Raw genomic sequence first — 12,434 nt, 5'->3', positions numbered from 1 at the left:
GGGGATGACAGAGGATGAGATGGCTGGATGGCATCACGGACCTGATGGACGTGAGTCTGAGTGAACTCCGGGAGTTGGTGATGGACAGGGAGGCCTGGAGTGCTGCGATTCATGGGGTCGCAGAGTCGGACATGACTGAGTGACTGAACTGAATTTGTTTACATGAGGTTAGTATTTTAGATTTAGATCAACTTGGACAAAACCCAGTTTCTCATTACAAATGAGGAAAGCAGGGATTAGAGAAATGAGGGTGATTTTTCATTTCTCTAACAATTTTGTCACCATTAGCCTGGATTAATATTCACTTAACACCACAGGTTGGGCAATCGCAGGTTGGGCAGCAGCAGTTAACTTCTTTCAAGACAACTGAACTTTAAATATTTTAGTAACAATTTTTACCAGGACTAGTAATAGACAACTGATGAAATAAAAAATGTTCCTTATAGGAATTCTGTTTTCAAAGGTTAAATGTTATATATATATATATATTTATATTAAATATGTGTGAACTGTGCACAAATATGTATTCACTTATAGGTTGAGATTCATTTTAGAGTAGAAACTGAAATAAAGTCTCACTATAAAGAATTTAAAGAATTAATCAGGGTTAAATAAGAGTAAAACTTCTGGTAGGGAAATAGCACTGCTTGTTTCTCTCTACCCCTCATCACTCCTTACTTTAGGAGGAAAGCTATTTGAGAGTATTGACTAAATACATTTTGCCTGATACATTATGCATATTTATATGCAGTGTGTAAATCAATTCAGAGGTTATGTAGTAAGAAACGCACTGGAGTTGCACATCAAATCCAACTTCTCTAAACTAATTTTTGTTCCGTAAAAAGGACGATTCTTTGGCCTAAACCTATCTGATTTGTATTCCCCTTTTGGCTCCAAAGGAGGGAAAGGGATATTAGGTATTAATCCCTGAAAATCCTAAAAGTCAAGATAAAGAACATACACAAAGTGTCTTCAACAATTTGGACATGAGTTTGGTAAACTTCGGGAGTCGCTGATGGACAGGGAGGCCTGGCGTGCTGTGGTTCATGGGGTTGCAAAGAGTTGGACACGACCAAGCGACTGAACTGAAGTATCAATGGTATTCAAAAACTTTACAAAAACATGCTGCTGCTAGAAATCATGATTTAGTCTAATGCAGAACACACAGTAACATACAAAGCCACATGGGAATTATAAGGCATACAACCAAAACCCTGGAGAAAAACCACTATCACTAATTTCAGAGAATGACAAAGCCTTTAAGAAAATTTCCTAGAGAAAATAATAGGTTTTTGCAGAAACACGGAAACCTATCTGTGAATACCACCTTCGTATTCTAACGGAAAAGGCAATCTAATTGTTTTTATAGTTCCTGAAAGTCATTTTCATCAGAGGAATACAAGTGTTTTAACCATATTCATTTCACCTACTACTTGTATTTTATTTACGTATTTAAGAGTCTGAAAAACAATTTAGTAAGTATTTCAAGAAAAATGCTGCCAAAGAAGGGAAGTTTGAGTAGCCTTTAAAATCTTTCCTGTCTGGCTATTTTTAAGTGCTTGGACTTCCCTGGTGGTCCAGTGGCTGAGAATCTGCCTGCCCATGCAGGCAACGTGGGTTCATTCCCTTGTTCAAGAAGATTCCACATGCTGTTGGGCATGCATCACATCTACCAAAGCCCCTGCCCCCTAAATCTGTGCCCCACAAGAGAAGCCACCGCAGTGAGAAGCGCAGGCACCACGAGGGGATAGCCCCTGCTCGCTGCAACTAGAGAAAGCCCATGCAGTGAAAAGCCAGTGCAACCAACCTACCAACCAACCAATAACTTGGAAACAGAAAAAAGAAATTTAAGAAAATAAAATGCCCATATAGAGAAACTACTATTAAGTAACAGGAAAACACAGAAAACAACAACATCACTGTATGCTCCCAAAAAGTCTGATTTAAAGGTTATTTTAGGGGCTTCCCTGGTGGTCCAGGGGCTAAGCATCTGCCTTGCAATGCAGGAACGCTGGTTTGATCCCTGATCCTGGAAGATCCCACATGCTGCAGGGTAACTAAGCCCATGCGCCCAGGGCCGGTACTCCACAACAAGAGGAGCCACTGCAGTGAGAACCTATGCACTGCAACTAGAGAGTCGCCCCCAGTCTCTGCAACTAGAGAAAGCCTGCACACAGAAATGAAGACCCAGTGCTGTCAAAACAGAACAGAAAAAAAAATTGTTTTCAATAAATAGTATCTTAAATTGTATTTTTCTGCTTCCTGAGAACTAAATACGTTATGAAGAAATAACGTAAAAAAAATCTATCGTTATGTTCCTCTTTTATATCAAGTTAGGAACAGCTATTTCCCAATTTGAATGTTTATTATTAACAATGTGACATTTTAACGTATTTTAGATTGATGTACAAATTATGATTTGGACTTATTAGAGTTGTATATAACGCAAAGTTTTCATCCTAAATCATACTGTCCTTACGATGAAATAAATACAGACGCCTTGGATATTTAACAGCATTTTATATCAAAGCAAGAGTCCACAGTAAAAGGAAAACAGGACCAACTGTGCTCAGTGGTAGAAATCAAGAAAACCTTTTTAAAAAAACTTCTTTCCTTTGAAAAACAATGAAAATGAAACTGATATTAAACAAGCAAAGAGGAAAAGTGAATAAAAAACACAGGTGAAGAAGTTAGACTTCTTGATTCAAAGTGCACGAAAATATAAGTGTTAAAAAACAAATCAGAACATAGGAAATTAACAAGTTTATCAGAAAAACTGGGCTATTAGCTAAACTTTCAAAGAATCTCAAATCGCACTGACGGCACACAATAACTAGCAGTTTTGTTTTTTTTTTTAAAAGAACAAGTTCCATTAATCTAATCTAATCGAGTCCTATAATAAAATGATCTACTTGAACAGAATTTATAATACATTTAGCAATCCTTCTTACCACATCATATGACAAACTAATAACCACAGGTCTAAGTCATATAGTTACAAGGGAAGATAGTTACCTATATTTGCAGGAACAGACATAGACATACACAGATATTATATATTTGTTTATACTTAAAAAATCAGTGGCTTAATGTCTCTTCCTATGACCCTACAGGAGTAAAAAAAAAAACAATAAATAATAGCCTGATATACCAGTGAATCCAAAGAAAGTACTATACAAAACTGGTGTTAATACCTATCAATTACCCAGATAATTCAAAGTGAAGTTTTGCACTGGTAATAGGTTCTGGGATACGGAGAATGAAGAGCTAACTGCTAGAAGTCTTCCCTAAGGAAATTAGGTAAATAAACTGCGATATAATTGTTCCAGTAGTATTTCCAGAAATTAGATATTTTTCTAGAACTTGTAGGGGGTTATCTTTGACGTATTCACACAAAAGATACTACCCTAACACAATAACAGGAAAAGAAAAACAAACAAAAAACCCCACAGCATTCATTTTTAAGTTACATGCATTATCTTTACCGTCAAAAAGTTTAAAAATATACATGAGATTTTCAGTTAAAGAAGATGCTCTTAACTTTTGCAATAATTAAAAAGCAATCTAGTTGCTTACCTTGAATCATATAATACACACAACTAAGGAAATAATGAATTCAAACAGAGCTGGCATTTACAAAGAACAAGCAACTGTCCCTGTGGTGTGGACTTTCCCAAAATATCTCCCACATGGGCCTATCCTTGATGCCTGACATTCCTCTGCAGTTGGTGCCAGTTAAAAATGCAAATTTTTAACTCATCATAATTAAGGACACTGTATACTAACTTTTTAGGTCTATGAATTCTTTACAATATGATACATAGCTAGAACACCTTTGAAGAATACGAAATAGAATATGTTAAGAGAACTCAAAGAAACAGAGGCAAGAATAGCGATATGAATAGAAAGGTATCGTATGGGAAAGAGTATGTAAGAGCGGGGGTGTAACCGTTAGGTGAAAGAGAAAAGTATGCCAAAACGTAGAGGTCTGGGATTGGAAAATAAGGATAAACCTTCTCTACTCTGCATTACAATTTCTTTTATGATCAGACACAGATTATTATAGAACTATGAGAACATAATGCATCTTAAAAACTGTATGCTATTAACTAAGATAAATAAAGTATTTATTTAAAAGTTTATGTTTGTATTTAAGAATATTTCCCTCAAAATAACTTACTGATTTATGTTTTAATTTAATTAACACATGATGATAGAACATTTGAAAAATACTACAAAGTATATAGGAAGGTTAAAATCTTTAATTTCCTTCACTCTGTAATACCACTGTTAATATTTGGGGACAGGGGAGGGATCTGACTTGAAGGTTTTATGGATGTGTGTAAAAAAATATTAAAAAACGAAAGTTTATATAGTCTGTATCTTTTATATGATGGTCTCTTTCTACACTACTGAATATTTTGCTGTTTTAAGGCAATGGTTGAAAACTAGTAGTTTCTTAATGTTTGCTACTTCAGTGAACTATTTTGATTTTAAACCTAAGGAAAATCACCATTAAAATTTCCTTCTTTTGGAAAGGACATACTAAGCCTTAAACCCAATCCATATTGCTGCTTTGAATTAGAGTTTTAAAAGATTTTCATGACTTCTCTTATCTAAAAGCACTTAATTGGGAAAGTAAATAATACTAAAACTGAAGTCAATTTAATCAACACTACAAAACGAATACACAAATCACAGAACTCACTTTGTTTGAGTAAGATCCTGTTTGGCTCCAAATGCTATTAAAATCAAGAGACATTTAGGAATTCTGCACCCTCTTCCCCTCTGAGATTTCAAAGGTGGCTCAGTGGTAAAGAATCTGCCTACCAATGCAGGAGATACAGGTTTGATCCCTGGGTCGGGAAGATCTGGAGGAAGAAATGGCATCCCACTCCAGTATTCCTGCCTGGAAAATTCCATAGACAGAGGAGTCTGGCGGGCTATAGTCTATCAGGTCACAAAGAGTTGGGACACAATTGAGCACACATGTACATGCACGCTTGGCCTAGAAGCCAAATCAGGCCTTTGGCTTAATATAAGTCAGCTAGGCTTTAGAAAGAAAAAAAATTTTTTTTTAAAGCTACAGTATCTTTTCCTGTTCCATCCTTCAAAGATCAGGGATCCAAAGCATTTAACTGGCAAAGTAAATAATACTCAAGTTGAGAAAAGTCAAAGTGCTGGATCTCAGTTTAACCAACACTACAAAAGGATACCCAAATTACAGAACTCATACTGTGAGAGTAAAATCCCGTTTGGCTGAATGCTATAACATCAAATGGAGTTTAGGAATTCTGCAGCTTCTTGGCCTAGGAGCCATATTAGGCTTTTTGGCTTAATATAATTCACCTGAGCATTACAATTTTTTTTTCTTTTAAAGCTACAGTATCTTTTCCTGTCCCATCCTTCAAAGATCAGGGCCATGAGTGAGTGAGTAAATTAATTATTTGACTAAGGTCACCAATGGTGAGACTTCAAGGATATCCTTACCTCAATGACATTGTTTGGGAGAGAAGCAGTCATATAGTCTCTTTATGACTGATCTAGCAGTACAAGGAAGAAATGAAGTAGCAGCCAAGTGACTGTGGCGAGGACGAAATGAGGACTCAGGGGAGATATCCAATCTATTTGGGCACTATATAAGGCATAGGTTGGACTAGAGATGCTAATTTTAGGGATAAAGGGGCCTTAAGGGAAGCAAGGTGAATGAAAGAGATGCTGAGGGATAAAAGATGGACAGAAGACATTGGTTAGCCATGGGGTATGAAGTCACACCTGCTTTAGTATTCTAGGAACTTTGTATTACTTAATAGGAGTATACAGTTTAAGATTGACGTAGCAGGATTCTGGTGTTTATTTACTTCATAAATGTTCATTTCCTTCTTAAAAATTAAAGTGCTATTTATAGTTGTTGTACAGATGAGAATGGGGAACCTGGGGTACACAGCTAGAAAATGGAGAAAACAAGATTCAAAATCTAAGTCTGCGTCTGCAAAAACTATATGCCTTTTCTACAATACACTTTGACTTTAATTTCAGAATCTAGTTGGATACTTTTAACATTATAATTTTACAAAGCAACCTACGTTCAGAGAGGAAAAGAGAAACCTCACAAGATAAGGAATCTACTGTGAGGGTGAGGAGACATTTAGCTGTTATCACTGAAAATATCTAAACTAATTACAATTTAATTTCAGAAAAATAATATCAGTGTCTAAAATTTCAAAGCATTTTTAGGAACAATCCAAAGAGTGCCAGTTTTTTCTTATGTAAAGTTTTCATTATTTTCCTCTCAAAGTGGATTTGGTATTAATGATTCACTAGACTAATTCATACGGGCTTTTCTCCTCCATCAAAAACAAAACAGTTTATTTCAAAGTAATTCTGGTATCAAGAAAGTAAGAAGTAAGTGAATTTAAAAGTCTCAGGAGTATTTTACTTTTAAGCAGTAAGGGGCTTTAAAAGGTAAGAAATAGTACATAGTAAATTTTAGAGCACATTTCCTATTAGCATATTTAAGGAGAGTCAAATAATAACATACTGTTCTAATTTATATTTTTGATAAAGTGTTGTTTTTTCAGAGCCTATATGGAATTATTGATTTTATTTTTAAAATGTTTCCCTGAAATAGTGTATTTCGAGTAAAACCAGGCAAACACTGTCAAGTTAGTTATACTATTGGTTTTCTTAAAAACGTTTTTGGCCATTAGTGGAAATCTTCAGAGTTCTGAATCTTGACTATGAAAAAACTAACATCTGACCACCTTTTCAAAGACCGTTTTACATGATTTATGCTTTCTGCTTTAAGGAAGCAAGACAATGTTAAATGATATAATTAAACCTCAGTCAATAATGCAAAAGAAAATCTACTTAGAAAACAGAAATAGCATATTTTGCATTACTGAAGGCTATCTTCACAATAAAAATTTATATATTCAAGTACTTAAAACATCCCAGTTCATTTAAATTAACACGGAGTTAACTTAGACATAATCAAGGTAATTCCCTTATAAAAATCCACCTAAACATGGCACCCCACTCCAGTACTCTTGCCTGGAAAAATCCCGTGGATGGAGGAGCCTGGTGGGCTGCAGTCCATGGGGTCGCTGAGTCGGACACGACTGAGCGACTTCACTTTCACTTTTCACTTTCATGCATTGGAGAAGGACATGGCAACCCACTCCAGTGTTCTAGCCTGGAGAATCCCAGGGACGGGGGAGCCTGGTGGGCTGCCGTCTATGGGGTCGCACAGAGTCGGACACGACTGAAGCGACTTAGCAGCAGCAGCAGCAAACACCTGCAGGACGGGTTAGTCAAATGCCTTGCACATCAATAGGTACTTCTAGGAAATGAGGCATAATGTAATAATAGAAACCCCCAACAGTTTACAAGACACAAGAGCCTGTCACACCTACACTGGAAATTAGGTTTAAATTTTCATTCCTGTGTCTCAACGATAACTCTTCTGTTCTTTTCTGGTATAGGATATTCATTCGTACAAAAGAGTTTGACGCTTCCAAAATCAAGTTTCATCTGATTTCCGGGTCAGATCTTGAGAGGAAGTACTCAAAACATAACATGCTTTCTGTCAATATTTAATCAGAGAGGCTTTGGGAGTGGGGGGGGGGGGGAGGCGCAGAAAAATCTCAGGATAATCCCTTTGCCTTGGTCCCTGCCTTCAAACAGCAGAGATATCATAATCCCCAGAAACAGTCCGCCCTAACCCCCCCTTCTTTAGGGAAACGTGTGAGTGTGTGTGTGCGTTATTTCAAGGCCTACAAGGAGCCGCAGAGAGACGTTCTTGAACCATTTGGGATTTGTTTAAAATTCTACCAGGAAGAAGGAAAAAACAATAAATAAATGACGGCATTTGCCTCTTCATAGGAAGGTGCGCCTGGGGGAATTCCCAACCACCTGCACTGGCGCTAAGTTATGGAAAAGCAGCCAAGAAGCCGGGACTCGGGGAGACGCGTCCCAGGCGGTTCTATGGAAACGAGAGACGCAAGTGGCCTAGCGCCTTCCCGGCAGGAGAACGAGCTGCGCAAACGGAAGGCAAGGGAAGCCGCTCCAGCCCCCAGCACAAGCAGAGGCGCCGGGGGGCCCGTTGCCCGCCGCCGCACAACCCAGCCGACGCGGACAAGCCGCGGCCGCGGGAAGCGCCAGAGGCAAGCGCGGTCGCCGCTCCCTCGCCCCGGCGCCTTCCCACAGCCTCACAGCCCGGACGCCGCCGAGACTTGAGGAGGAAACACCCTCACACGGTCAGGGTGAACACAGCGTCTTCGGGGCTGAAGTCCTTTACCTTCCCGGCAGGGGTTTCTGGGGCTGCTGCCTCCGCGGGGCGGCCCCTGACAGGCGGGACGAAGACTACCGCTGCGGCACCAGTGGCTTCACGAACCCGGGCTCTGGGAAATAATTTCCCGCCGCGCGCTCCGCGGCCCCGGAAGCGATTGTGTCACTTCCGGGTGGTTGTTAGTGACGCTCATGAGCTGTCGTCAGGGTCTTCCAAGCAGGTTCCCCGGCTGGATCCGGACTCGCGGGCCAAGCTCCTGCTAGCTTCGCGCCGAAGGCTGGGAGACTGGTGAGTTATTTTATTTTTTTTTTCTGGGTTGCCTCCTGGACCTGGCATTTCCGTCCACCCGAGACTCCGTGCAGCATCTTGATCTGACCGAGAAGTTAAGCGGGAAATGGTTGAACTCGGAATCCCCATCCAAACCCGTTAGCTCTTGACCCTCTGTGCTGCAGGACAAGGCCTTGAGATTCCGACTTTACCGTCTTCGCAGTTCACAGTTTCTGTCTCCAGCTCGGAACTCGACCTCGGGTCCCCAAGTACCCCTGGGTAAGACCGAAGACATCGTCTACTGCGACCTCGTTTAGGAGAGTCTCTGTAGAGGTGGTCAAGGAGTGTCCACACTCTCCCACAGGCAGGGTGGTGGTCACCTTTGATTTTCGAGAGCTGCTTTACCATCTTTTTCCCGAGTATGGTTTCTGTCATTTTGGGGTGCAATGCCGGAGACAAGCAGCTGGCTGAAGAGCTCACCTTTTCTATTTCTGGAAGTGAGATGAGGGGGTCGGGTTGGGGATCGTTCCTGATTGAGAACTCAGTGATACCGCCGCGGTTTGAATTGGGTGAGAATGGTTTTGTTCCGTGAGCTAATTGAGATAGGAGAACAAGCTCAAAATTTCATGCGTGGGTTCTAGATACACATTTTTACCTTTTGGAAAGTAGTCAGGAATAGATGTTCTTTCAGAAAGGAGTGCCTCTGCATTCTTCCAGGCTTCCTAATGAAACCTTCAGGAGAATTTTAGATGGATGTCTGAGCAGAATTTGCTTCCGATGAAAAGATAATGTGAGGAAATATGCCCATGTAGTTGGAGATTTTAAAAATGTGATGAGAGAAGCTCTTTTTGGTGACTTCGCTTTCTTGAGTCCTGCAGTTTGTTCAGGTTTTAAGTAGTTTTCACTTACCACCTTTCTGAAACAATCACGTGTTCCATAAGCACCTGCTTTTTGTTTTTGTTTTTTTAACACCCAGTCACTTCTACATGGAGTTGTAGCGATAATTACCATAAAGAAAAATGCAGTATGTTCAATTCAAGGACCCTGATGCATCAGGCAAATGTTTTGTTATCTTTTGAGAGTAATGGAAGCATGTTATCTCCTAGTTGACCAACAATTCGAACTTTTGTAACCTCATTTAGTCCCAATTTTTTCATTTTTATTGAATCTTGTGGTTTTTCCTTATTTCTTCAGTTGCAAGGATTATAAATAATTTAAGAAAGGTACCTTGTTTTTATATAAGAACTAGTTGTCAGATAGGCAGTGTTTTGGTTTTTTTAAATCATTGCTCTTGACTTGTGACCTCTTTTCAAATTAATATAGCCAGCCACTAACGTTAGCCACAAATAGCTGCTATCTGCCAGGTACTTTACATTTATCATTTTATTTAAACTTTCTACAGTTCTACAAGGAGAATTGTATTATCTCCATTTTGCAAACATTTTATACTGAGACTCAGATGTTATTAGAAGTTATACAATTAAATGGCAGTTAAGATTTGAACCCAGTTTCAGGGAAACTCCAAGCTTGGGCTCTTTTTGCTATGCTCTCTACTTCCTTTCATAAATAACAAAATCATTCTTTTCACTCTCCAGTAAAATTGGATAGTATATCACATTCCAAAGTCAAATGGATAGCAAAACTTGAATATAAGAGATTTAAGGAGTTAAGGAATCAATTCCTTAATGTGTTAAGGATTAAGGAACGTGTTAGGGATTTAAAGAATCCCTACAAATAATTTTGACATATGAGTAATCCAAGTTCTTTTTTTGTATTTATCCTTAGCCAGTTTTATCATCCTTACTCAAACAAATACAAGCAATCTAGAGACCATCAGTGTATTATTAGTGACTCTAAGACCAGAGTATCAGCTTCTATTTGTGTGTATATGTAGAAGGAGAGAAAATGAATAAATGAGCACAGATTCATAAAACTGAACTTTGTGATGCCCAGTAAGGAATTACTATTTACTGGCTCTTAGGAAACTATTCTTTTCCACTCAGGTAACCCTGAAACAGATGGTGATTAGCATATGTTTTCAAGTGTGCTTAACTAAACCTGCCCTTTCCAATAGTCTACTGTATGTAAAGAAATAGAATAGCTTAATTTTCAAGGAATTTACCAAAATCTAGTTGAAATGACCAGTACTAGAAATGACCTAGAACTTAATTCTAAAGAATAACTGGTTTTACAAAAAGACACAAGTATATGTGTACAGCTCATTTCAAACGCTAATGCCCATTACATCATATTGACTTCTCTGTGAATGTTATTTGCTTTGCGCATCCCACAGGTAGATCTCAGTGATTTTTTTCCCCACCAAATTTCAGTGCTTATGAAGGTTGAGATTTTATCTGTTTTGTTCATTTCATACTTAGCATCTGGCAAGTACTATGGGCTCAATAGATGTTTATTGAATGAACTTTTTAAAAGTTATTTATCCACAGAGAAGTATTTGTACATGTATTTTTTTAAAGGGACTTTTACCAGATAAATAAATGCACATTTAATCGTTACTCACTTTGACCCTGGAATGTAATGTTCACTCCACAACCCATCCACGAAAGGCAATATCTATCCTGCAAAGAAGAGTGGACAGTGAGACAGGAGAAGAGAAAACACCTAGTATTTGTTATTGCTTACTTTCTGCTGTGCAGTGTTACATATAATTCTCACAGCACTGTAGGGCTTTATCATTCTTTTAGGATTGAGAAAACAAAGATAAGCTTTGTAAATCTTCATAGGTTACACACAGTCATTAAGTGCCAGAGCTATGATTTGAACCAATGCTGATTCCAAGGACCATAGTATTAACCACTTCACTATACTGCCTCCAACTGATTTTAGTCCTCGTTCATCTACTAACTAGGTCTAAACACAGGGAAATTTATTCCTCTGAGCATATCTCTCATCTATAACGGTTGGATTAAATGATGTTTAAAGTCTTTTCCGGCTCAAAAATCCTCCCGAGTATTATTCTAACATGCTAGGAAATTTTCTTGAGTGGAGTTTTACATATAATGAATGTAAATTTATTATATTTTATATGTAAATAATGTAAATTACATCATTTAATCCAACCCTTGTATTTTGGTAGATGTATAATTATGATTTTGTAATGGAAAGAATAAGACTAGAGTTAACAATCTCAGGCATGCATTTGCTAGTTTATGACCCTGATAAGTCACTGATTCTTTGTGAGCTCAGTTTTTTTTTAATCTAACATAAATTGGACATAGAAGAATGCTTTCTGGGTTGAGGTAGCTTCAAACACCCTGCCTGAGCCCGACACATGCCACTGTTCAGTCACTAAGTCATGTCTGACTCTTTGTGACCCCTTGGACTTTAGCCCGCCAGGCTCCTCTGTCCGTGGGATTTCCCAGGCAAGAATACTGGAGTGGGTTACCGTTTCCTTCTCCACTGGATCTTCCTGACCCAGGCAACAAACTTGTGTCTCCTGCATTGGCAGGTGGATTCTTTACCACTGAACCACCAGGGAAGCCCCACCTGATAGACAGTTGGCATTAAATATATATTGATTCTCTTCCCTTACCCCCCAGTCTTTTAAGGATAAAAGATTGGTGGATGTAAAAATACTTTATAGGTTAGCCATAGATGAAGAATCTTCAGTTGCAGTCCACTAAGAAAGAGCAGGTTATACCTACAAATATCTGTTACATGACCAACAATTTACATACAATTATTGAACAGCAAAACAATTGGGAACACAGAAAGGAAGTTTTGCTTTCAGTAAGAAAGATGAGGAAAGATTTTATTGAAAAAGGTAATGCTGAGTTTGGGCCTTAAAGGATGGCGATTTTGGCATTGGAGGATGCAAAGGTACCAGAAAAGATGAATGAGTACGTATTAGATCTGT

General features: G+C 38.6%; 1 protein-coding gene across 1 annotated transcript in view; it reads right to left on the bottom strand.

The window, feature by feature from the left end:
- SLF1 (SMC5-SMC6 complex localization factor 1) overlaps positions 1 to 8,355 on the bottom strand; it is a 71,884-nt gene extending 63,529 nt beyond the window's left edge. Inside the window, exon 1 of the mRNA XM_068980551.1 lies at positions 8,300 to 8,355. The gene's annotated coding sequence lies outside the window, so the exon portion shown is untranslated. The remainder of the gene's footprint in view (positions 1 to 8,299) is intronic.
- Positions 8,356 to 12,434: the final 4,079 nt, after the last annotated feature.

Source organism: Capricornis sumatraensis, chromosome 9 (assembly GCF_032405125.1).
Source record: "Capricornis sumatraensis isolate serow.1 chromosome 9, serow.2, whole genome shotgun sequence".
Classification (NCBI taxonomy): Eukaryota; Metazoa; Chordata; class Mammalia; order Artiodactyla; family Bovidae; genus Capricornis; species Capricornis sumatraensis.
This window is presented reverse-complemented; position numbering and strand designations above follow the sequence as displayed.